Source organism: Xiphophorus hellerii, chromosome 23 (assembly GCF_003331165.1).
Source record: "Xiphophorus hellerii strain 12219 chromosome 23, Xiphophorus_hellerii-4.1, whole genome shotgun sequence".
NCBI lineage: Eukaryota > Metazoa > Chordata > Actinopteri > Cyprinodontiformes > Poeciliidae > Xiphophorus > Xiphophorus hellerii.
The window spans coordinates 28298140-28325100 of record NC_045694.1 but is presented as its reverse complement, the minus strand read 5'-3'; the positions used below and the strand labels follow the sequence as shown (position 1 = coordinate 28325100).

The following is a 26961-nucleotide window of genomic DNA, read 5'->3' as shown; positions in this document are numbered from 1 at the left end:
TTTTTCACTCAGAGAGCCGTGCAAAAAGTCACAAAGACATCAAGTTAAGCTTAGACTCACCCATGGAAGACTCAGATTTGATTTGCGCTCATCGCCTGAGACTCCGGCTTTAAGTAATCTGCTCGTGTAGCTGGAGCTCTTTAGCTGATGTTTTTCACGCTCATATTTTACTACAAAGGGTTGTGCTTATTAATAAATAACCAATAAGTATGATGCAGTGATGTCAAAGTTCATTATGAACTGTGGATGCTGAAAAACCACTGTAACCCAGTGTTAAAAACACAAGTAAAAAAATGAATGATGTTGATTTAATGTCTTCTTCCACAACAAGATTAAAAAGTATAAATAGATTTCATGTCTTATTCTACCATAAGAGTTAAAAGGTAATAAAGTTTAAAAAATAAGTTAATAAATATGGAGGGGGAACAGGTTTTTGAGAGGGTTTGATTTTTGCAGTGTGAACTGCAGCAGCTGAAAATGTAACAAATGTTGCTACTCTGGTCCCCAAGTCAACCTGATAGTCTGGTTGACTTGGAACCAAGTCAACCAGACTATCAGGTGGGAAACAAGCAAAGGTCCTGGATGGTCTCTTATGCACCGCTATCTTCAGCTCACCCTTCAAGTTTTTTATTATGTTTAAGCATAGATATGGAGATGACTATGGAAGAAAATTCATGTTGTGTCTGGTGAACATTTTTTTGTTGAAAATTTTCCATGATTGGATTATTCCTCTTCTGAAACTACATTCAGTGTCATATAAGTTTGGTCATAAGGAGTCAACCCACCACTATGTTTCTGATTCTGTTTCAACACATCAGCTGACAAAATCTTCAGTCATGTCAGTTTAACACATCTGAGTTGTTCTTTCAGTTACTGACCCGCTGGAGTTTCTCTATATATCAGGTATATTTTTGTTCAGTGTAGATGTATTTCACAAACGTCTGAGGGAAACACATTTTTTGCAAAACATCATAAATGTGATGCGAGACTCAACAGCGGAATGTTACTACTGGTGAAAACAACAAAGAAGAGAGGATGACGGGTTGTTTTTTTTGTTTTTTTAACAACGTGCAGCTGACTCCACCAGAGCTCTCACAGCATCACACAGTTCATGTAAAGTTTCCAAAGCTCTTCTAGAAAGTCACCGACTACAATTTCCCCAGAACGCCGCAAACGTAGCCGCTCCCAAGTAGGCGGGGTTTGTTGCTCCAACGCCTGAATAACACGCCGACGTCTCCTCCGATTATAGATGATGAGCCGTCCGTTAACGACTTACCGTGTAAACATTCTTATTCACGTGTGATTTTAATCTCATTTCTTATTTAATGGAAAAGCCACAATTGTGAAATTGTGTTTTTCTGACATCAGTAGAATATTCACAAATATTTGCACACAGCTTGTTTTCATTTTCCATCTTCCCTCAGTCTGCCTGTGTCTCTTCTCTCTCAGCTGCACCCTGTTAGTAATCACCCACCTGCCTCTGCTCTACAATCAATTCTCCTCAGGATTTAAGCTCCTGGATATTCAATGTTTCCTTTGCTCTCCTGTATTAAAATATTCATTCTGTCTCTGTGTTTGGCATTAAAAAGTCTTAACTTATTGCTAAAAACAATATGATGGACATTATTGATGCCAGTTTAATTCTTTGACTTGTTTTACCAAGCATTTCTTTTCGGATAAGTAACTCCTGCTGAAAGCCGAGTTTTATGAAGAAATATGCAATTTGCTTTTCTTTCCGCTTTGTTGACCAAACAGCCTTGAGAGAGAAAACAAACCAAACCTTAAATTACAACTTTGTGTGCAACAAAAAACCATTACAATATGCATATTTTTTATGATTTGTTTGGTTGGAGTAAATCTCCCTTTTCAGAAACAAAACAAAAACAATCTTTGCAACACTAATCTCTCAGTAGAACAAAGTTAGCAAAGCGAGTGCAATATAGGTTACTGAACAACATTTAGGAGACGGAACGTGTACACACACACACACACACACCCGTCTCTGTTCAAACACGCTGCCATCCGACCATTTGATGACTGTTTGTTGACTTATTTAGCTCTGAGCTGCACTCCACTGGGTGATTACCATACTGCATTGTTGTTTGTGAAGGGGTGCGTGTCAGCACTTCTGTTTTTGTGTGTATCAGAGCAGATTCCAGCCTGGTTTTTCTTTTTGTTTGCCGTGTCGTTTCTCCATTTTGCGGCGCGCCTGCAGTGTCTTGCGTGAGTGGGGGTGTACTCGGGTGTGTTCACAGGGCTTGGCGTGTGTGTGTGGTCTGTGCGGCTGTGAGTCAGTGGTCCGTGGAGTCTCATTAATAGCTTCATTAAGGCCAGGGAGATCTCATTTGGACTGAGTGAATTATTCAGCCTGTGAGTCAGACAGACACCTGCAGACGCCACCGGAGGAAGACGACTGGGGAAGAGAGAGGCAGGGAGGGAGGGGATGCAAAGACAGAGACCGGCAGCGAGGAATTAACATGCCAGAGTTCCCAACTGTATGCTGTACGCGTAGTGTGTTCCTGTTCAAATGTTCATATTGTCAAGTTAAATCTACGGCTTCAAAAGTGAACTGTTTGGTAAAACTGGTTTAAAAAGAGATGATTATGGCTCTTACACTTTGATTTGGGAAAGTGTGTATATAAGAAGGAGAGCCTTGTGAAGACCCATTTAGGACTACGTGTCTCCCCTCACTTTAAACTTCATGCTTTGACTTGGCTTCATATGTAAGGATGTTGGCTGAAGGCTCACGCTGCAATACTTTAAACCACAGGTGTCAAACTCCAGTCCTCGAGGGCCGCTGTCCTGCAGTTTTTAGATGTGCCACAAGTACAAAACACTGGAATGAAATTGCTTAATTACCTCCTCCTTGTGTAGATCAGTTCTCCAGAGCCTTAATGACCTAATTATTCTATTCAGGTGTGGTGCAGCAGAGGCACATCTAAAAGTTGCAGGACACCGGCCCTTGAGGACTGGAGTTCGACACCCCTGCTTTAAACCATCACACTGAGGGCTTTACTTGTTTGGTGAACAAACGGGAGACGGAGGAAAGACAACAGAGAGGCTGCCGCTCTGAACTCCTCTCTGCATTCATCCAGCGGGTCAGTAACTGAAAGAATAACTCTGATGTGTTAAACTGACATGACTGAAGATTTTGTCAGCTAATGTGTTGAAACAGAATCAGAAACATAGTGGTGGGTTGACTTGTGACCAAATGTAACCTCGGTAATCGTGATCGGGTTCTAGCTCAGTTCAACTCAATTCTGCGTTGTGTGAATAAGGGCCAGGAGACAGGATGAGATGAAATGATTTTTATCTGTATGGAACAGAATAACGACTGATCAGGAATCAGGTTAATCACAGCAGGTACAGCACCTTACGAGGAATAGCATTTCATGTTAGCATCAAGCTAACATAACATTTTACCAGAGCGTTAAACTCAGTGAACCTACCTCGCGCTCATCTCTCATGAACTGCCAACGAGATATCTGTGTTCAGTATATTTAACACTGCCAACCACCAGGAGGGGGTGCTGTTTCACCCATTACACATGAACCCAAACTTGGAAGTAATGACAAGTGGAATTCTATACAACATTAACTATGTTACACAAACTTATGTATGTAACATTATTACATTTTCAGCTGCTGCAGTTCACATTCACACTGCAAAAACCAAACCCTCTCAAAAACCTGTTCCCCCTCCTCGCCTGTGGTGGCGCTGTACCAAGATCCACTGAAGGAAACAACACAAACATCGCTGAAGCAGACACTGAATGTAACTTCCTTATTCATAATGTGTAAAAAGTGGAGTGGTGTCACATTTTAGAGGTTGTAGGATTTCTCTTTAGTCTTTGGCAAAAGATCACAAGCCATTTCTTCTGTCCTTTTGATTTGGTTGTATTTACCCAGAATGCCCTGCGCTGTAGTCCACTTCCTGCTTTTGAAGTGTTCTTTGATTATGCATTCACACCTCCACCAAATGAATCAGAACTCCTTTAGTTCAGTTAAAGCAGATTAAACCAAACATGGAGAAGCAGCATTCAGCTTCTATGCACCACAAATCTGGACCAAACTCTCCAGAAAACTTATGAAGCACTGAGTTCCTTTAAATAAAGGCTAAAAAACCCACCTGTTTAAATCTGCCTTTGATTGTGTTCTGGAAAAAACAAACTATTTTACCAAGCACTGTTCAGGTGAAATCACTCAATCAGGTTTATTTATATATTGTTCACAATACAGAGACCTTGTAGGATAATCAATAATGAAGCAGGTCTGGATGAAAAGCTCTGCCAGGCAGAGACAACACTTGAGTTTTATACCAAGGATAAAGAATTAAAACAAGGGGAGAGACAGTCTGGTTCTGCTGCAGCTGTAGAAAACAACTCCTAACCTTCTACATGTAACCCAAATAGTTCTTTTGGTGAGAGTTCACAATCATTCATATAACATGACTAGCAGATGTTAACTTGTAGTAATTTTCTACCACAATTGTTAGTAACTGGAACATATGATCAAAATATTTGATGTGCATTTAATTGATAACTTTCATAATGATTGGTTACTGTCATGTTGCTCAAATCTGCCATACAAATAAACTTGACTAAACAGGGCTGGTGTGAATGCATATGGGGGAATCTTTCCACCATAATTCAGGAGCACACATTTACAGTCTGAAAGCAGGATTTCATGCCTTTTGTTATCAAAACTTTTAGTACTTTAGCTTAAATTTTTATTTTGAAAGCAGGACTTAATGTCTCTCTTCTCAAAACTTGTTATGCTTATACTCAAAACTTCTCCTCATGCTCAGATCTTGTCTCTGCTCAGAGCAAAATCTCCGCTTGCAAAACTCCCAGCTAACTTATAAAACATTTTCTGCTTGCTTTAGGAACAAAAATACGCTGTCGCCTGGCAACCTCTCAGCCAATAGAGCACACATACGAGGAGAAGTTTTGAGTACAATCATTACAAGTTTTGAGAAGAAAGACATGAAGTCCTGCTTTCAAAATGAAAATGTGTGCTCCTGAATTATGGCAGAAAAATTCATCTTTCAGGTCGCATTCATCCGACCTGAACGTCACTGATACTCGACAAACGTCACTATTCTGCGTCCTGATACTTGCAAGCAGGAAGAAAAACAACAATCGTGGACTATGATGAGGATTATCATTTGCTCCGGTCGGATAACAACTTCAAATGTGTAAGCTATGCTCCACCGTGAGCATCCATGTTTACTTCCACAAACACCGAGCACCTCTTCTTTGTATGGCGGTTGGCAGAACGCTGGCGTTATGCGCCCTCCACTGCGCATGCGGGACACTTTCAGATCTTTTGTCCGTTCACACTGCAGAATACATACAGGTCGCATATATTTGGAAGTGGGAACGGCCATGGCAGCAAAAAAAAATCCAATTTGACAAAAAATCGGAATTGGGTCACTTCAGGCTGCAGTGTGAACGCAGCTTATTCTATTCAGAAGGTACTTGATAAAATTTCCAGCATAAAATAAAGCTACCAGTATCTATTTACTTTAGGGCTTTTGGACATGTAAGGGTTTCAATGAGGATAACTGTAAACAAACCAAGTTTTTTTTTACCTTTACTCGTCCTGTCTCGCTTCAAACCCGTCTGCACTCAGAGTGACAAAAGCCATCATTCAACCTGACACTGAAACTTTTAACCTCAAAGTGCTCTGAGTCCAGCAGAAACACAAATGTGTTTTTTTTTTCTCTGCTCTCTCTCTCTTCCTCTATCTCACACACAAACAAACATGTGCATAATCGTGTACAACCATATTAATGAAATGCACAACTCCCCTTCCTGCAGCGGACATTAGAAAAACCCACATGGAATGAGCTCACACACACGCGCACCCCCATATGCGTGCCCACGCACACACACACACACACTTGCGGTGCAATCAGTATGACTAAACAGCCTGTGTGTAGCGGTGAAAGCTCAATCAATCATCCCTGAAGTTGGGAGCAGGTAGGGAGGCCCTAATAGCCTTTGTGGATCTCTGTGCACAGGTGTGTGTTGCATTGTGCGCCCTGTGTGTGTATGCGTGTGTGTGTTTAGGCAGGTAGGTACTAGTGTATGCTGGTGCAAAGAGCAGGGAAGAAAGGATTACTCATAGCCTGGAACTGTAGAGGTGCAGGTGAGGGAGGCATGTTAGGGAAGAAAAAAAGTTATCCACTTACAACCTCCCTCCCTCTAAATTGACCATATGGACTTTTTATTCCCTCTTTACTTTTCGGTCATGTTCCAAAAGGTAAACGGAGGTTCAGACTGAGTTAAAAGGTCATTGTGAAGACGAAGATAGTAGCTGTGTTTCCATCAGACGTGCACAAATCTTTGACAAAACACAATTTCAATTGCGGTGTTTCTATTAAATAAGAAATCATTTCTATTAAATAGGAAATAAAATCACATGTGAATAAGCTAAGACATTAACAATCATAGCAAGGACTGATGTAAACAGCTACATGAGACAGATCCGTAATCCAGGCATGGCTGTAGCGCTCATCACCTGTCAGCCAATCAGAGGAGACGTTGGCGTCTTATTCTGGCACGGGAGCGACAAGTCCCGCCTACTTGGGGAACGGCTACGTATGCGGCATTTTGAAAAAAAAAATTTTAATCTGCGATTTTACAGAACAGCCATGGATTAACACATTGGAAAGACACAAAAGTTTTCTGAACTGTGTGATGGTGTGAGAGCTCTGGTGGAGCCAGCTGTATGTTGTCCAAACCAACCAAAACCAAACCATCATTGTCCTACCACTTCCTGTTGTCTTTTTTGTCGTTTCTGCCAGTAGTAACATCTGGTTGTTGATCACTCTGTGACTCGTGTGATGTGAAAAAAGTATTTCTATCACAGATTGGAAATACCATTACTAAAAACAGATTTTTTAGAACCTACTTCTCTGGGGTTCCAACTGGGCTGAAAACCCAACGTCAGAAGACTGTCGGCCACTGATTGGCTAGAGGGGAGTTACTGGTTGGTTCTCAAGAGTAACCCTCACACCCTTCTCTGCCCTACCACCTTCAACCTGGTTGGGGCTTTCAGGTCTTCAATTGTTGTGTTGGTGTCACGTACAAATCCTGTTACAGTACTTTTCACTCTGGTGATGCCCACTAGTGTGGTTACTCAAATGTAATGGAAAATCCGTGTACAGTTGAGCCAAGTTGAGTCGTGTTTCAAGGAAAAGGGCCAAAAATTAGTATCCTCAGGCCCAAACCTGAACACAGTTAAACAAGAAAATGTAAAAATTAAAGTTACAAACTTTTTTTTCTTAAATGCAACCAGGAATCTAAACTCCTCCTTGTGAATCAACCGGAGAAATACTGAGGACAAGGAACAGGAAGGGGCCGAAGGTCGAGAGAACGGAAACGGAAAGCATGGAAATTAATTTAATTCCCCGCTCGGTTATATTAATGTCTCTACAGTCATCTTTATTTCAGTTTATCATTATCTTTTTCCATTCCTGTTCCAACTCTCTGGCACAGAGAAGGCAATTACATTTCATCTGGGTATAAATATACCTTTCAAAGACCTTTTAGCGAGTGGGTTCAGATGAAGCAGGTTATTGAAGCACTCCTCTCCTGAAGAAGACGCGAGCAATTACAGCACTGGGAAGACTAAATGTCTTCAAGGAGAACCTTCTTCTTTTTTTTTTTATTGAATATTTGTTGTCATGGCATACCTGTAGCTCGCAGCAGAGAAGCTTCTCTGCTGGTTGCCCCCGCTGTTCGCAGATATTGCCTTCCGTCTTCCACTGAGCAAGTTAGTTGTTGGTTTCCGTGCAACTTTTAAAAAAATGAATCTGAAGGTTAAATGCTACTCAAAGCGCTGCACTGGAGCAGAGTTGACACAAAATTGTCTCTTTAGTCTCCCAATTGACTCGTTTTTATATGACAGCCTCAAAGGGTTTGGCTGAGGAAGACAAAAGCAGGCAGGAGCGGCTGGTGTCCGACGGAAGGCTTGTTGAGTAGTAATTGTGAACAGCTGGACGCTTGGCGCTGGGGAGAGCTGATTGCTTCGGGGCTAACAGCGGAGCGCCCAGAAATGTTGGGTAAACATCGTCTGTAGCCTGGAGAGAGGTCCGCAGAGATGTGGCCCGGTGATACCACAACGGCGGAGAGCCGAGCCACAGGGTGGGAATTAGAGCTGCTGTGCTCAGATTAAACCGGAGAAGGTGGAAGCTGGCTTCTTTTTCCTTCTGAATAAGTTACCACGGCGGCGCCTCGGTGGGTTAAATGTGAAGCAGAATTAAGCTTTTCGAGCGAATAAAAACATCTTTGAGATGTTTTTGTGGATTTTTTTTTTTTTCTTTCCTGGTTATGAGAGTTTTGCCATCATGTCCTTCCACACACTTCAACTTTTTCTTAATAAATATATATATATATATATATATATATTCCGTTGAAGGACATGTTTGTTTTGTAATAACATGAAGTCAAGTAATTTCAATTAAACTATAAAGATTTAAAGTGTTATGTAAAATCTACTTTTTTGAGCTTTACATCTTGTTATAATGTTATTCCTTCATCAAAAACGTCCCTACAGTGCTGCTTTGATTCTTTTACGCATGCTTGAAAAAACAAAAATCCTTTCATCTCCATGACAACCATTCAGCTGTGCAAAACACCTGGGTGGACCTGGCTCCGCCTTTGAGGACGAAGTTCCTCCTCAGAGATGCAGTTCTCAAGCTTCTGCCCTCTCCTGTGACTCCCCCACTCTGCTCCTTCAGACTAGCCAGCAGCAATTGGCAAACACCTGGTGGAACTTATAGGAGCTACTTCTCAGTCCAACGTTAGTAAAAACGTTGTTGAAGGGTTAATAGAGCCTTGTTGTGATGACTTCTTGAAGGCGGAGTTTCAGACAGAAACTTAGTTTTTAAGGCGTTAAATTCTATTAAGTCCTGTTTGACATCATTCTTATAAGAACTGAAGTTAAAATATTTATTTGATTGTGCTATAAAATGATTATGTGGTTGGAAAACGTATCATACTGCCTCTTTGAGCCGTTTCTTTCAGAATGTGTTTGTTGGAAGTTGGTCTGTAACGCTGCGATCCGGTTGCTCTCAGAACTGGGAGACTCTCAGTCAAATACATTCACAAGAATGAATTACAACCAAATTAGGAAAACACATTTGTCAAGCATACAATATACCTACTCTTTATTATCCATTTTAGGTGACATTCATTTTAATTTTACTTGTTACTTTCAATCATGACCAGCATTACAAAGCTTGCTTTAAGATCCACTGGCTGTTTGCTTCATTAGAACTTAACAAAAGAGCAAAAAATGGGAAATTTTGATAATTTTTTGTTAGCCTTTTGAAGAGACTCTGTCAGTAATGTCTGCCAGCAACACCTCATTACCAAGTCATATTTTCAATTAACTTTTAACATTTTTTAACACTAAACCACAGTGGTGGACTGCTGTAGCGCCCCAACTGATGACTGACGGGGTGAAGGCCTTTCCATGCCATGGCTTTTTGGATGGATCCGTCTGCCCGGACAATAAAAAGAAAACTTGTTTATTTGGAGAAGGCTGGGCCCTGGAGTTTGACCTTCCTCTGTAAAGCGACTTGGAGCCTGGCAGCAAAGACAAACAACAACAAAAAAAATCCCAGCATGTGCTAAATGGATATTGATAGAAAAGTCAACTGCTCTTTTGGAAAACTGCATGAACGCAGTGAATGGCTCTCTACTGTGTTCACTATCTGTTTGCATTATTCATGCTTGCCGGTTGGTTGGGAAAAATAAGACTGTTATATTATTATTATCTCCTCGTTAGTATAGTGGTGAGTATCCCCGCCTGTCACGCGGGAGACTGGGGTTCGATTCCCCGACGAGGAGTGAAGTTTGTTTCAGGTCCCTCTTGAAAATGAGATCTAGATCTCAACGGGGTTTACCTGATTAAATAAAGAATTATTATTATTATATATATAACCTGTTTTTAGGTTTCAGTTACACGCAAAAAAAACCCAACAAGAAACCCCACTAATTTCCAGTTTATTTGGGGGTGCAGTGTTTTTTTTTGGAGAGGTTTTGTCAGGAGGCATTGAGCAACTCTGAGCCAATTGGAGGGAAGTGCAGGCAAATTCAAAGTAATGTGTTTCACTTCTTGTTTTATTGTTGCTCCATGTTTGAGGAAATTGCCACCCGTGCAAAAGCCAGCCTCGATTCTGGACATGTTAAGCTGGCAAAAGGAAAGTGAGTGAATGAATTAAAACGACTAGCTGTGATGTCATCTCAGCGATTCACATGTACAACTCTCGCTGAAAGAGGAAGATGAAAGGAACACGGCTATTGTCCTTGATAGTGTATGCTACTCACATCTTTGTCAGCTCTGTTCAGCTGAATTCAAAGTGCCCCTCAATCACGACGACATAATATCAGAGATGGTTGTTGAAGGAGCAGCCGTCTTCAGAAAGGTTTCCTCCTAAAAGCTGACCTACTGTTGATTGTGTTGAGCTTCACTCAAAGCTGCATGACAAATAACTGTTCCAGCAAGCAATGGTACCACAGCACCTTCAATAGAAAGGAATCACCTGCACCTGGCACAAAATGTGTTTGGGTTTGCACACCTACTTGTTGTTGGTTCTTTCACTGCTACGTTCCATTAAGTTGCTGTGGAGACGAGCTTTGAACCTCTTTCAATGAGTCTTTGTGCCTGTTTATAAACCTCGTAAGGGATAATTATTTCTTTAAATGAGGCTGTTCTCACACCTGATACTCTGGTAGATTTGGTTTGATTGGAACCAGAGTTTGCTTTCACACTACACTGTGTCAAATGATCCAAAAACCTGTCCCCCTCCTCACCTGTGGTGGCGCTGTATGAAGGAAACAACACAACAAACACCCACAGAAGACACAGAGAGCAACTTCCTTCTTCACCAAATGTCAACAAAAATGGAGTGACGTCTGAGTTTAGCGGTTGTGTGATTTCTCTTTTGTCTTTAGCAAAGCACTAAGACCCACTCGTCTCAGAGGCGCTAGACTCACGTGTCTGTTTTAGTTGTATTTTCCCAGAATGCCCTGTGCTGTAGTCCACTTCCTGCTTTTGAAGCAGTCTCCGGTCTTGCTGGCGTTCACATATGCATTCAAACGCTCCAGAGATCACTTAAAACAAACAGAGACCTAGGTTTGTGGGCAGGCCAGAGTTCGCTTTTTTGGTCACTCTGCGTAGTCAGAGCTTGACAGATTCACACCTCCCCAAACAAACTGGACTTTCGAGGCAAACTAACTTGAGTTCAGTTAAAGTGGACAAACGGGGATAGTGTGAACGCACCCTAAACAGAAAGAAAGAACATCTTATGTCTCGCCACAGAAATTCTGTGAGCTTTTGTCCTAAATCTGGTGGCCGGTGGGTCTGACTGTTGTTCTCAATGCAATCTGAAAAGCTGCATTGCTGGCAAAAGGCCGTCATACATTTGGATCTCTGAAGTGCGGCAAATCAATAGACTTGCATCAGTTGGAGCCCTTAAACATGATCTGATCCATCAGTAATGTCAACATTTCTACTGAAAGTATCCAAGGCTAAAGAGCTAAAATCTTTTTATCTCATGCCTAACAGGATAACTGAGCATTAGAGTTGATCATAAGCCAGTTGTTTAGTAAAAAAAAAAATACAAGCACACTAATTAAATTCTGAAGCCACCAAAGTTCATTGAACAGTCACTTCATATCCTTTCTACTTTGATGTATAACAGTCTAAGACAGTCCTGTCTTAGATATCTCTTTATTTCCTGAATAAAGTCATCCTGTAAAAAAACTGCACTTTATATTTATGTAGGTTCTCTTTGTCTAATATTACATTTGTTTGTCCGCTCACGGCATCTTCTGTTTCTGTTTTCTAGGTCAAACACATTTTCACAGTACTGTTATCTTGCCATGCCGCTATTCCAACAACCTGCTGATTAGCAAGCTGTGGCTGGTGGAAACGTCATGCTGTAGTTTTGGAGCTATTAGGCTGCAAATAAAATGATTTTATTTAATTGATGGTGGAGTGTGTTATCCCTCTGATTGGCTCTGGACCTTCATATTGAGGTTTCAGTCTCAGATGAAGGATGTGCTGTTGGCTCTGGGTTGCACAACAGCCAAGTTGGGATGATTTACTGCATAAAGGCCTCTCTTGCTTCAGCGCCAGCCACTAACAGCAGTGACAGAAACTACAGTCTGATTAGTAGAGTGGAAGCGCCACACTACTAATCGCGAGTAAGTCTAATAACATCTAAATAATGGCTGAGAGTCAAACAGGCCGAGGCCTGGCTGCATGGCACGCCGCTCTGCACCAACCGTGTCGTTTCAATTGACCAAATTGTTTCTGTTGTACTGAAAGCCAGTATAATACAGGAAATCGAATCTGATGCCAACTTCCTGTTCCTCCCAAATATCTATGTACCCTTGTTGTCTGTATTCAAGCCAAAGTAATGGCCAATTTTTACTTTTATTTCTGCCTGTTTGCAACGGAGCATTTCTTCGGTTTGACAGACTACAGAGGAGAGCTGAAAAACTAAAAATATTGGCTTGTGCATCAACTCACTCGGCAAAGGACATAAAACAACGATTTTCTCCCATGTGGTATGATATCCAGCACATCATTAAAATTTCTGAGTTGGTGCAAATCAGATTTAAGACTGCTACACAATAAATATTACAGGCTGATGGGTGGCGGTAAGACAGTTCCTCGCCTCTTGTTTCAAGGTTTAAAAAGCCTTGAAACAAGTACATTTTTTATTGGAAATGGTAATCTATTCCATTCTATGGCAGTAGCAAAATCTCACACTGGAAAATGTAGGAAAAGATTCAACATTTATTCGTCTTATGCTTGGCATAATAACTTCTTTTTTAATCTGATGTCCTTGACCTGAATTTTCTAGTTCTCACCTTCTAAACAGCAAGATAACACTTCAATAAACAGACTTCTTTTTTCTTTTTTGCTGATGTTTTGAAGAATGACATCTGACCTTTGCCTTCTCTAAAACTGAAAGCATCGCATTAGCTAGCCAGCATTGCAAACTGGCCTGTCGTATGCTTACTGCAAGCTAAACTAAAAACATTTACTTAACTAACTTGAATGTACAAATTATCATAAAAGCAAAGCGATAATTATTATATTTGTCATAATCCATACTTACGGACGAACGTCGTCTAAATCAGCAGTGTCCTAAGGTACGAGGTTAGCTTACGAACACTTTGGCATTTTGTTCGGCCATTTTTCTGCTTCCTGTTTTCTTGTGACAAAACAACCACCAGAGGGAGTGCTGGGGGCAATTCTCAAAAACTGTTAATTCAGTGTAACTTACTCTGTAACATTTGCCATGATGGAGCATACAGAGAAAGGGCTTTTGACCACTTATCTTTGCACAAAGCTCATCCCACAAGTATTCCAATGCAGGAGTTCCTGAACTTTTAAAACCACAGTCTCAAATTTAACATCGCAAGAAACTTGCAACGCCGACAGAATGACATTAGATTGAGCACCAAACAATTTTCTCCCTTACTTGAGACATTTTGTGCCATTATTGTGCATTAGTTTCTTCCAAAATGTCATCTGAGCAGAGCTGTTTTGTTAAAGGAACCTTGAGTGAAATTTATACAGATTGCTGCATTTGTCCACAGACAGCTGCTCTGTGCCCTCTGCCGACAGGGAAAACAAAGAGCAATTTGAAAGCAAAAGAACAGAATCTCTGCTATATAATTTTAATCTAACAAGCTACCAATAAAAGGGTATCAATTTGCTGTAGTAACAGTTATTTAAATTATATTTGTTCATTGTTTAACAGCTTCTTTATCACTGGAGGAGGAGAATAGGAATGAATCTCTGTGTTGTTATAGTTCTTTTGAGAACCAGCTGCAGCTCAACTTAGCAATTTTTTTTCTTTTTTACAACTTGTCATTGTTTAGCGTAAGTTAAGGTTTTTCCACTTTCTGTAGCAAACAAGAGAGACAGATGAGTACTCGGCTTCTGGGTGCTGACTGGGAAGCTTTTGATTCGGCTATCACCAAGGGCATACCACTGTAATCACCTCTGCCCATATGGTGTTTGCTGCTATTGGAGAAGTGGTGATAGGAAGGCTCTCACTCAGACCAACACCAACCTATGGAAGGATACTGGCACAAAGCTTTCAGAGAAAATGCTGGAGAATGAAGAGGGAACCAACGCCATGAGGAAATCAATTCTACAGTTACAAAAAATGCTTAATATCAAATGTCTTGACACATGTCGGGAGGATCATATTGACTTTTCGTTTCTCCCAGTCTCTTTGCACAATGCCAGGTGGAATATTGAGTCTCTTGGCTTTATCTACTAAAAGCAGGAGAATGTTGTCGTCGGGCGCCTCTGCGCCATGTTTGAATTCACCAGATAACTCAGAGGTGTTGTGTGTTTGAGTTTCACAAACTAGCTGCCTGGTGACGCGAGTCGCTTTCAGCGCTATTCCTGTCTGACCTGGGCCCAGTTTGGCGAAATGCTGAACCGGATCGGTGCCTGCATCTCCTGGCAGGACACCAACTACAGGCCATTGTATCAGATAGTGGAGTTTCTCTGACTGGTTGACGCTCTACATCGAGCAGAAAAAGTTCAGATTTTCCAACTCAAGTGTTGGATAAACTTGACACCCATAGAATGCTCAAAATGCTTTTAACACGAGACTTCTTGATGTGCCTAAGATGCTCAAATCACGTTCGATCTGAACGCAGCATTAGAAAATAGAGATCATGTTTGGTAGGATATTGCTTAGTGATGAAAAGTAAGACAAAGCTGGAAGAAAAGACGGTAAAGACCCTATTAAGGTTAGCCTTCTTTAAGGGCAACGACCCTAAAGGCTCCCACTTGTTGTTTCAAAGCCAAACAGTCATTGCGAGGTCATGTGGTTTTGGGACATTCATGTTCACACATGCATTTCAGACCACCTGGGAGCCACACCTCTGCTTCATGACGTTACTGCTCTACCGTCCAGGTTGACAGTCTGATTATTATAACAGCTATTTAGTGAAGAAAAATGAAAATGCACATTATTACTCACTGTGTCATAAATACATTCATGTCTCCTGCAGATTAAAGCAAATATCAACATTGCCGTTCAGGCAACAAACTTCTGACCAATCACACAGCAGTTTGTTCAGAGCTCTGACGTGACTTTGATTGTACTGCCTAAGATCCTGCCATGTTCATGGCAGATCGCCTTTTGCCTTTGGCATCAAGAGGTTGCTGTCTGAAACTAGCCTTAAACCTTTGACTAGGACTAGGTGACAAGCACCCTGTTTGAGTCCATTTACATTTTCTTACTCTTTTTCTTTTTGCAATTTGAGTTTCTACTTACAGCCTTGTTATGATTTAAGTACTTACAATCTTTGAGGAAATATGTGCTTAATCCCAGGCCTTTAGTGCCTCTGCAGCTGGTTGAAGTGAAGCACAAATGACATCAGAAACATACCACCAGCATATGCTGTTGATTCGAACATGTTCGCAATCCATATTGTGTGAGATATTGCCGATCGGGGAATTAACCAGAGCAATATCAAAAAAATGAAGATGAAGTAACAACAGGGGTCAGAATGAACTTCCTCCCAGGATCCCAAAGCTGATAAAAATAATGACATCAGAAAATAAATATTGGGAAATGACTAAATAGCATTTGGGAAAACCTGAAGATGATTAAACTGTGTGCTCAAACTCAGAAACTCATCAGACAGTCATAACAAGATACTTGGAGATTTATATGTTGTTATTAATGTTGTTGTTATGTTAGTTCTTTTTACCCTGACTATAAATGACTCCATTCCTGTGAGATGTTCACAAGCAGCTGCCGGTGGGCGGAATCTGAACTAGTCACAAGTGGCTGACTTGCTGCACCGTACTCTCCACAAGAAGACCATCTTACTTGCTCAAGTGTGCCACCTAATTGAACTTTAGCTGGACGGCACGCTCAGGACTGGATCCCATTAAGGCAGCGACATGAAGAAAACAATCTCTCATATCTGTATTTTAATTGCCAGCTCTCCTTTATAATCAGATTAGCTGGAGAGAGCAATGAAGAGGCAGATAAGACAAATGACTAATTGAATTAGAAGAAAGGCAGGGGAGAGAGGGGGGACCAAACAGAAAAAGACAGTCAGAATGCAAAAGAAATCAAAAGACGGGATAGAATAAAGAAATCAAGGGTTACGGGGATAAACTGCAGTCAAATAGTCAAGAGGTTTCGGGATTACTCCAGCGGTTCCCCTCTCTGGTACCAGGCGTGTATCGGCTGATCTGTAGTCGTGTCTAGTTTCTGTAAATGCCTGGAGTTTGGGCACCATTATTCTGAGTATGACAGGGTTATTGTTATGGCAACAGCTCTGTCCTCCTCTTCAACAGATAGTGGTTATCAAACCCACTCATCACGCTGATGAAAGAATTGAGATGTCTGTTATGGTTTGATCAATAAGCAAGTGAAACGGCCTCAGTTTTCTCACTGTGGATCCAGGCTGAGTACTCAGACTGAGACCACCGTGTTCTCACCAGATCAGAATTCCAACATCTGCATGAGGGGCGGGGGGTTTATTGGTTTGGACGCCACATTGTCAGCCCTAAAAGGTAATATTCTGCCTCGGTCATGCTTTCATATAGAGCATTAGAAAAGCTACTACAGTCCTGAACAGAATTATCCATCGTCTTTAACAAGGCAAAAGTATTAAGATAAAAAGCAAGTATAGACAATGGATGTTAAATGGAGGAAGTATTGAGGTTTTTTTTATTTATTTCTGCAGTCAAATTTTATAATAGCTACTTAAAAGATAGATGAGAATTAAATAATTTATTAAGATGTGTACATGGTGAATTTCATTTGTGTGTACTCCTAACTACTCCTAACACTTGTGTTTCTGTGTTTGATATGATGTAAAGCACTTTGAAATGCCTTGCTGCTGAAATGTGCTATGCAAATAAAATTTGATTGATTGATTGATTGCAAGAAAAGTGGCGTTTTTGACCCTGTACACCGACGCCAACGCAGTTCGTGAGCGACAGCAACCGACAGCTAGCAGGACAGCGCATTGTCACTGAGGGGAGTCAAAAACTGTCGAATGCGGAGTCCCACAAGCGGGGGGGGTGGAAGAGCGCGGGAGCGGGCTGGCGAGAGGTGTTAACGACTCTACTTAGCATTGTTGAATGACTGATGTTCAAAAGGCCCACATGTTATTCAATGGGTCCATGAGGACGCTTGTGTCATCATGACAGGTAAAGCTGCATTATGCATATTTGTTAAAAATGATCCTTATGTCATGACAGTATGATATAAGACAGATAACTAATCAAGCTCCTCTGCTTTCTCCCAGTGCTAAATGCAGTAAGTTAGTTGACTCAGTCAGAATCAACTAATCAGAGCCTTTACTGAGCTAAAGCTGGTTCACCACAACAATGCTAAGGCTAGTTAGCATAGCTACCGATGATGACGGATAAATGGTTTTCCTGTAACGATAAGCTGTTTTTCCACCATTTGCATGAAACACGAGGTTGATTGACAGCGCTAAGACCCGCCTCCTGGCTCTGGTTGGTTGCGTTTAGCTGGGAGTGGTGCATGTATTCAGACGAAAACTGTAGCACTGGAAGGAGATTTAAAAAAAAAATCATACAATACTATCACAACATGATTTTACAAAAATATGTTTTTTTTTACATATTTGTTAAAAGTTACATATTACAGCTCCAGTTGTCTAACCAACCATAACCAACAGTGGAATGTTTATTACCAATGGTCTTGAACTGGTTTGTTTCCTATGTTTGAACAGAGAGACTGCTGAGAGCGTTAATTGTTACTCAGCACATGTAGCTGTCAGACCACAGCCTTGAAGGATCAATTTTCTTTTCAAAGTCAGAGCAAAGCAGAAAACCTGTAAACAAATGCAGAAAAGCATACTTTGTTAAGCCAAACGTACCATCACCTTACCACAGACATGTTTAAATGCTGTATTGGTTTTACAACAATTGTCGCAAATCTTTCAACAAAAAAAAAGGTCCACCTTTCTTATTATAGTTAATTAAAATTTGAACTGACATTTCAGTTCACAGTGTTAGAGGATACTGTTTTAGTGATTAACATTTCTACTCCAGGAAATAGATATTCTATTTTGAATTCAATAGATTTACTACTTTAACTGATCGCACCACATGATTTATGCAATAAATGTAGGCCAGTAAACTGGTCAAAATCCTTTTAATACATAAAAAACAGAATTATTTTTAATTCTGTTACTGGAAACAGAATTAAAGTAACAAACAACACATTACATTACATTACATTACAAAAAACATCACAAATTAAACACACCAATTTAATTCACATACAAATGAATGAAGCACCCTAATCACCAACATGCTTCTTTCAAATCGAAAAGATTTCAATGAACTTCAAACTATCATGTTACAGCTGGGGACTTTAATATCCATTTGTACAAAGGGAAATGCTTATTTTCAAGCATTTGTAAACCTTTCCCAGGCTTGGCTGTTCAACCTGGAACTCCGTGACGTTGCTGTGACCACCTGTGAAAATTACATTGAGCTTTGCCAATACTTAGTTGCAAGTTATTTTATAATAGTAACATCAACAATGTGTCTCTACTTATATGGTTGAACTGAAGGGAAGATTGTTTAATGGTTACAACAGTACAAAAAAAAATGGTAATTTGTGCGTGTTTTTCTGTGTTCCAATATTATCTGGAAAACTATAAACAGGATTTTAGTCTCCCCCAGCGTCCAGGTTCTGTGTTATGGAATGTGGAAATATTTAAATATTAAAGGTTTTTGAGGTCACACCACATAATGTCCAAATATAGCAACTACATACGTACTTGCTACTAAAAGTGACACTTTATTTTTTAAATCAAATTTGAGAAAGGTTAACAAAGCTCTTTGCCGTCTCCAGGGGTTCTTGGTAGAATGTTGGATGATGCAACTTCCTGTTTTTGACTGGAATTCAAAATGTAAGTCCAAAAATGGGAATTTCTTGATGGTCACACCACATGATATTTTGCTGAATGGACATATCGGACAAAGTTTGTTTATATGTCATAATGGAATTATAAGCACCATTTTGACACTTCAAAGACCACAAACATGGCCAAAAAGAACAGCCTTTGAAAGGTTAAAAAAGCTGTTTTTATGCGGAATATATATTACATATCTGGTTTATTTTATGCGCTTAAACCTTTTTTTTAACTGTAAAAAGCAGAACTGGACAAAAAAATTGGGCGTCATTGAGCCTTTTCCAACTTGCAGCTAATAAAAATATGACATTTAAAATATAGAATATTACATCAGACCAATAAATAAAACATTTATAATTCAGAATTGTAGACTTAATGAAAAGTGTTTAATACCTCGCTTTAGGATATTTTCAAAGATACTTTTAATCCGACAAAGGAGCCTCATCAAAATGCATATTATAATTGATCAAATATGACTGTATGACTTCAGCATGTGAAGTCATACAGTCATACAGTAATGTATGTGCTTGGCATACAAGCTCAAACTGATAAATAGCACAAATATCCCCATACAACACATCCTTAGGTTGCTTCTTTGAGCTCTTGAGTTAAAAAAAAAGAAGTGAATAACAAAATACCTCAGAAAACAAAAGACAGCAAAAAACAAAAAAAGTCAAAGTCGGGCCAAGTGCAGTTACTCTGCGGTACGCTGCTTCTCAAAGAGGAGTCGGCGTGGCGTGGCGGCTACCCCAAGGCAAGCCCCGCTCTGAAAAACTTCACATGCACCCCATCAGCGTGAGTAATCTCACGGCTAATGTCTAATATCTAATGGCCTTAATCAAAAGCCCCTGCTATGATTCTCTCAGCACTTTGTTAATAAATCACCGCGTTAATGAAAAATGGGCCGTGTCACGGCACACCGCTGCCAGGCCGCGGCACAGCCACGTTCGTTAAAGCAGCTTCCTGTGGTCCCGCTGTCATTTCAGTTCCTTCGTTTTTTTCCCTTTCATTCGGTTTCTTGGATTTATCTCCCTGTCATGAGAATAAACGTCTTTTATTCTTTCGTTTCAACTTTTCCCTGTCATGTTTTGACTTCTGGTTTATTAACCAACGTCCAGTCATTTTTCTGACGTCTATAAATCCCCTTCACCTCTCTCTTCCTCCCCCGAGTTCCCTTCTTCCGACACTCATTCTTAAATCCACACAGTTTCCTTCCTTCGCTTCGTTCCCTCACAGTGCTCTGATGTTCTGCAGTCTCTCTCCCCTCGCCCCAGTCCACTTTGTTAACCAGAGGTGTGGCATTGTGTTGTGTTGTGTGGTCTTGGTGGGTGCGGTGCGCGGTGAGGAGGTAATTATCTGCTCCTCATTTAGACAACAAGCTCAATCAGTGCATGAGAATGACTGCAGGTGGACTTGAATACCAATAGGAGGGGGACTATGGCAGATGTACACCCCCACACACTCACACACACACAGACATTCACATGACCTTGAGAAGAAATGGAAGGCGCGGTTAATGAAGACTGCATTCCAGCTGTTGCTATAAAGATTTATCAAAGAATAAGAGGAGATTCTTTTTTTTTTTCTTCCTGTGAATTTCCTACTTAGCACACTGGCAGCCCCACATGGCAGCTGTGGGGTACTGTTACGAATGTCTATGTCTATAAACCTTGTCAGATAATTACCAAAAAAAATAAATAAATCAGTGATGCAGAAACCAAAAAAATTGAATACTACATAATGCCAATAAAATGTGTTTTAATTACAGAAAAGTTCTGTCATGGTTTACGTAACAGAATCTCGGGGAAGACTGCCGACTCGTCCTGCACTCAGTCGGAGCCTTGAGAGGATTGTGAAGCAAATTACAATATCTAAGTTTGAGGCAGATTCAAAGTGAAAGTGAGAGAGCTGCCTTGTGTTAACCAATCTCTTTACCACACACAATGTCCAAAAGAGTGTGGCGAAACAAAAAGATGTGCGGCACAAATGTCTTTCAAGTTTTAAATTTGATTTGGAAATCAATAAGGGAAATGTTGGGGAAACACAGGATCCAATCTTTGTCCGCGTCCATCTGCCTTGGTTTAATATACAGATATGTGGAGGAGAATGACAGGATTCAACAGTCTTTCATATTCTCAATATTTATCAAAAAACATGTCCAAACGATTTTTTAACATCAAGATTTATGAGGACATTTTCAAACTGTCAGTAGCCGCGTTTCCATTACAGATGTTCATAAGACTTTAATATTCCGCTAATGTCAAAAATGCACAACTTTGCTTTTGCGTTAAATAAGAAGCACAATTAAAAATCACACGTGAACAAGTTTGTTCACACGACGAGTCAATAAAAAACAAGTCACGCCATCATCCAACTACTTCCTGTCGTCTTCTTCTGGCACAACATCCGGTTGTTGATCACGTGACTCGTGTGATGTGACAAACGTGTTTCCGTTGCAGTTTTGCGAAATAAACCAATTTTCATTTGTCATGGAAACGAAGCTAATGATGCGACTGCATTCTCTTCAATCAAGTTTATTTGTACACCAAATTTCAACAACAAGGTCGTTCAAAGTGTTTTACATTTTAAAAATACAAAATCATAGAACACACAGTCAACAGTTGAAATATTACATTTTGCCAAAATGTGGGTCAGTGTTTCATTTATTGTAGTTGAAAAGCAACTCCAAACATTTTGGGTTCTTAGTCTAGGTTTAAAGGAACTCTGTGTTTTGGTGCCACCGCTCTGTTCTGGTGGCAGCTACAGGAATGTCAGCCAGTTGCAAGCGAGTACAATTCTCTTCCTGTTTACTGAATGATATCTGAATTAGGCTGTTCTTATTCAATGCTTGCATGTACCGCAACAGTGAGTGAATTACAGTGATGGATGACCTGATATTGTCAGAAAAAACGCCCAGTGCTAGAGATCAGAGAATCAATTTGGAATGAAAAGTGCAATTGTTAGTCGTACAGCCAGTTTATCAGAGTTTTTCTGCCAAGACACTTTTTATTTATAAACGATGATGATAAAATAGTTCACACAGTGACAGAATAAATGAGACATCAAGACCAACCTCTAATGTCTAACCTGTGATTTCTATTGCTAAGCGTAATGTCACATTCATACATGTTTTATGATGTTGTGCGGTTTACCTGCTTTAGCTCTGCGTAGCACCTCATGATACAACGATTACTGGAGAGAGGAGAGTGATAAAGCCCCCTAGTGGTGGATGAAGCCACTACCAATCAATCCCAGAAAAGACATCCTAGCTGATTACTGATACATGGATTGGAATTCTCTTAAATAAAAAGGTGCTTTTGTCACATGATAAAGCGGAATGCCTCTATAATGGCTGTCTTAACAAGACAACGACCGTACGCACAAGGATGCAGCAGCGCATGAGACGCAGACCAACAACATTAACCGTTATGGAACGGCCAGCCCAGTTCCTGGACCTTATTTTGCAACAAATATCATGTGTTTTGTTAGTAAAATGCTGTTTTATTGTCAAAAACTGTGAAAATGCCATTTCCCCGAAATGCATTCACAAATATGAACATTTGTATGTACTGAGCAAAATTCACTTTTTTAAAACTCTGACATGTCTGTATTTGGACACCTGTTTGCGTCATTTCTAAATTGTCTCATCAAATGCAGTGAACGATAAGATTAGGTGTTTTCAGTGCTTACCAACGTTGAGCTGTGTCTGAACTTCATCCCATATCCTTCCACATGGTGTTCTCTCTGCGCTCATCTTCTCGTTTTTACTCCCATCTCCGTCTCAGTGCATCCAGCAGAATGTTCAGACGCCTGAAGCAAAACACAGGTGGTGCTTGTGGATGCACAGCCAATGAAGGTTGGATGTTGAGTCAGGGATCTGCTCAATATCAGGTCTGTTTGTCCAAAACCTACATGATATCGATTGTTTGCTCCTCCTACTTAACTTGCAACATTTATGATAAGTGAAACAGTGAGGTCACTGTCTGCTTGATGATATATTGTTGACTCTTTTTAGGTTGTAAGTTTTTGGTAGGGTTATATTTGGTAGGGTTTTGGTAGGTTTATTATGTTTAAAAATAATAATAATAATAATAATGACAAATAGTGTCTTACTAGTGCATTATTCTGTTTTTTTAAGTTAATTGCTGTTGTATCACTATAAGACACTTTCTGATTTGTGCAGAAATTTTTTTTTTTTTACGTCTGCATAAAAATGACATGATAGGTCAGACCAAACCTGCTTTTCCACTTAGCATAGAACTGCGCAATTTGACATCTCAAAAATTGTTTAATGGAAACCCGCCAGTTTCGAAAAAACTTTTTAACCATCACCTGATCAACAACCAGATGTTTGCCACTGGCACAAACCACAAAGAAGAAGACGACAGGAAGTGGTTGGAGGATTATGGCGCTCCATGTTTTATAATGACGAATCACGTGTGATTTTAATCACGTTTCTTATGTAATAATGAAAACACGGCCAGTGCAAAATTGTGCTTTTTCGATATTTGTAATGGAAATGCAGCTACTGTTGTCTGTAATGTCCTGGGACTATTTTTTTTTTTTTACAGGAGGCTAAGTGAGCTGTAACAGGTATCTTTGGATGGTCATTGGATGAGAGATTAATGATTCACTTTTGCAGAATAAGCAATATGCATGTTAAAACTGTTGAATGGTTTGGTTTTCTATAATTCTGTTATAGTAAACTGGTTATCAGGTAGAAATATAAAAGTGTTTGATGCGTTTAGTTGCTGTTATTTTGATGAAAACTGATTTTACTGCACATGTTGGAGGTCATCTCAGATTTGTTCATATTTCTGTTTTCACTGGTCCTCCAACATTATTGCCTTCCTGCCGGTTCACTTCGCTCACAGCTGCATTAGCAAAGATCCTGTTATCTGCCCTCGTTTCACAGCTTAACATGCTCCATTTTGATCTACAGGCCTTTTTGCTAACACACCAAATAGCGGCGATAGCCATGATAACGTAGTGCTCAAACCTGGCACAGATAATCTGTTCATTCACTCTGTTATTTCATCATAAAATCACATAAATGGAATCATTTTGGGAGTCCGTGTCCCATCATCCGTTCTGCTGAGCTTCACGCATTCTCCACTGTGGTCTCAGAAGAGTTGGCTCTTACAGAGTCACATCTCTGCAGAATAGCCCTGAAGGACATAATGCTCATTGCAGCTGCATCCTAAACTTCTGTTTTTTCTTTCTTTTTTAAAAAATTGTATGCTCTGCTTGTTTCTAATGAAAACTGTCCACCACTCCCATTGCGTATTGGCCTGGCTGCGCAGCATTACCTCCTCCAAATTGTGTTTTCCCTGATGAAAACATGGATACACACTTGTTCGTCTCAATAAAACCAACTTCCTGTAAAAAGTCTTTCTGCTTAAGCTTGGAGGCTGAGTTAGCTTAATTTCATGGCTAATCTTCCTGGCTGTTGTTCCCCCCATTACTCCATACAATAGGAGTTTCTAAAAAAAATTAATTCATTATTGTGCTTTTTTTCCCAATGTAAAAGATTTCGCAGATGAACTCTCACTGCCTTCTCTAACAGTGTGTTCTCCGTTTAGATTCTTTAATGGCCTCACTGACTCTAAATTGGATCTGTGTGTTTGTTTTGTTGTACGTCTGAAAGCTTTAGAACAAGTTTTGTAAACTGCTTTACTCATAAATAATCCATTAGACATTATTATGGTTCACACTGCAGGGTAGTTAGGCTAAGGCTCGCTTGTCACTTTGCTTATAGGCTTTAATGCTCTGCTTTGATTCTCGTAGACAGCAAGAGCTAGCTAAAGAACACAACAGGCATGGTAGCCGAAGATGCTCATAGACACGGTTTAAAAAAAAATAGACACACGCGATAAATAGCTTGCTAGAGGCAAGTAAAATACACTGACCCACCAAGGCGTTTAATTAAATTCTTCCATTTGGTTTCCTTTTGCTTAGTGTTGGTTTTGGAGGTTCAGTTGAGTTGTTTTCATTCTGTTCGCCGTCTCTTCGTGGCTCTTCGTGTCCTCAGTTCAGCTTATTTCAACCACCTGCTTAAGACTAAACACCAAACGGCTAACGATATATTTTGCAGGGATAGTTAGTTAACTGAACACTGCCTTTTTGTTTTTCTGCTCTCATAGCAGGGCTCACTGACCAAATCAAGCTTTTTACCTCTCCTAGCATTACAGTACAGAGATGACTTCCTTTAAATGTTAATTTGCGCTTTTTGGGGGGAGAGCGGCAATTTTATTTTTGGGACAACTCTGAGTAGCCTGTAGGTCACTTCTATAATGACTTAAAATTAATTAATTAAGGCAAGACTAAAACTAAAATGACTCTTGTAATTTTTCTGAAGCCCATGAGCTCACAAACAACCACCGCTTTGTATATATATAAATTTATGTGTCCTAACTAATTCCCATTACCCTCTCTACTATTTGCTGTTAATAAACATCTCACACGCTCTACTTGGCCTCCCATGTGTCAACGTGTTCATAAAGATGCTCCTCCCTATAAAGTACAGCTTTGTTTCTTTTTCCCCGGTCAGCACTCCGTGATGATACTTGAATAATAATATTATAATGAGAATAATTGAGATCTGGGAAACAAAAAGTCATAGAGAAAACCGGGACTTAAAAAAAAGCTACTGAACAGATGGAAACGTAGAAAATAACGGAGGAACTGAAACAGGATTGAAAGAGTAGAACACAATGAAAGGCTTGTTTTTGCTTCCTACAACTAAAGGCAGGAAGTAAAGAAGGCAGCAGCTTTTCTTTGTGAGTTATTGTCTCCTTTATTGCGGCATCATCCAGGAATAGTTGTCAGTTTGTGAGCGCCCATGCATTGCAGTTGTTCTTTTGTGTCTCTGTGGACCTTTTATAACTAATCCATGTTTTAGGCCCTCAAAGCAATATCCACTTATTTGTCCGTTCTTGTACCTTTTCCTTTTGCTGTTGTGATATTTTATAAGACCGACCAGGGAAGCTATAATCTGACGACACAGATTCTAGCCAAGTTGAAACTATTGAAAATTCTGCTCTTCTTGTTCTGAGCAGGCATTAATTATTTGTTTTACTAGCAGGAGTGACGAAAAGTGTTTTATCAATTCGAAGCAAAGACAAGATGATCTAAAGCTGACGATATCCACACCCTGGCTTAGCAATTTGCTCAACTAGCATGTTTAGCATGTAGCTAATAATAAGAACTGCAAACGCATAAACTGGCAGCAAAATAATGGTCATTGATGCATTTTCAGATCATACCAAAGATCCTACTGGAAGTTTTTAGTGGTTGGAACTATATCCAAATCTGGCTAATTGAGCTCATTTTCATGCTAAACACCTACATACATGTAGGTGTTTAGCATTTGGATGAATATTGTCCATCCAATACTAACTTAAGTATTGGATGGGCAATGATCAAATTAGACTCTACATAATTTAGAATGTGACAATAAAAACACAGTTAAATTGTAGATAAATATAAGAAGTTTTAAGGTTTAAAGCAGAAAGAATGTGGGAGCTCTTAACTTCCTTATTTACTAGCCACATTCATTTCATTATCAGTTTAGGAACTCAATGGTAACGCTACTTCCCAAAGCGTTCCCCGTGATACGTGCTGCTCTGAATGTACGGCAGAGTTTAGCTCTTTGAGATCACAGAATATGAGCAGCAGTTCCATTATTCTGGGAATCATTCAAAGTATAATATCTAAACTGCTGGGCTTATGAAGCCATGGGCACTAAGTCAGACATGGATTCAGTTTAATGTGCCATGAATGACTTCATTTCATTTCACTAACCTCTGAAAGTTAGGAGTCTCCTCAGAAATTGAAATACTCAAAGGCATGTCTTGTCGCATTCAGCCTTCATAAAATGAAGAGGAATCGTTTTGAGGCAATGCTGAAGAGGCCTGGGGTAGAAATTCAATCACAAACTGAGCCGACAGTGGAACGTGTAGGGCAAACTCTAACCACCGTGAATG

General features: G+C 40.1%; 1 non-coding gene across 1 annotated transcript; it reads left to right on the top strand.

Moving 5' to 3' along the window:
* The first annotated feature begins 9790 nt into the window (after positions 1–9790).
* Positions 9791–9862, top strand: trnad-guc (transfer RNA aspartic acid (anticodon GUC)). Its single transcript has one exon. It is a non-coding gene; the product is annotated as a tRNA-Asp (tRNA).
* The last annotated feature ends 17099 nt before the right edge of the window (positions 9863–26961 follow it).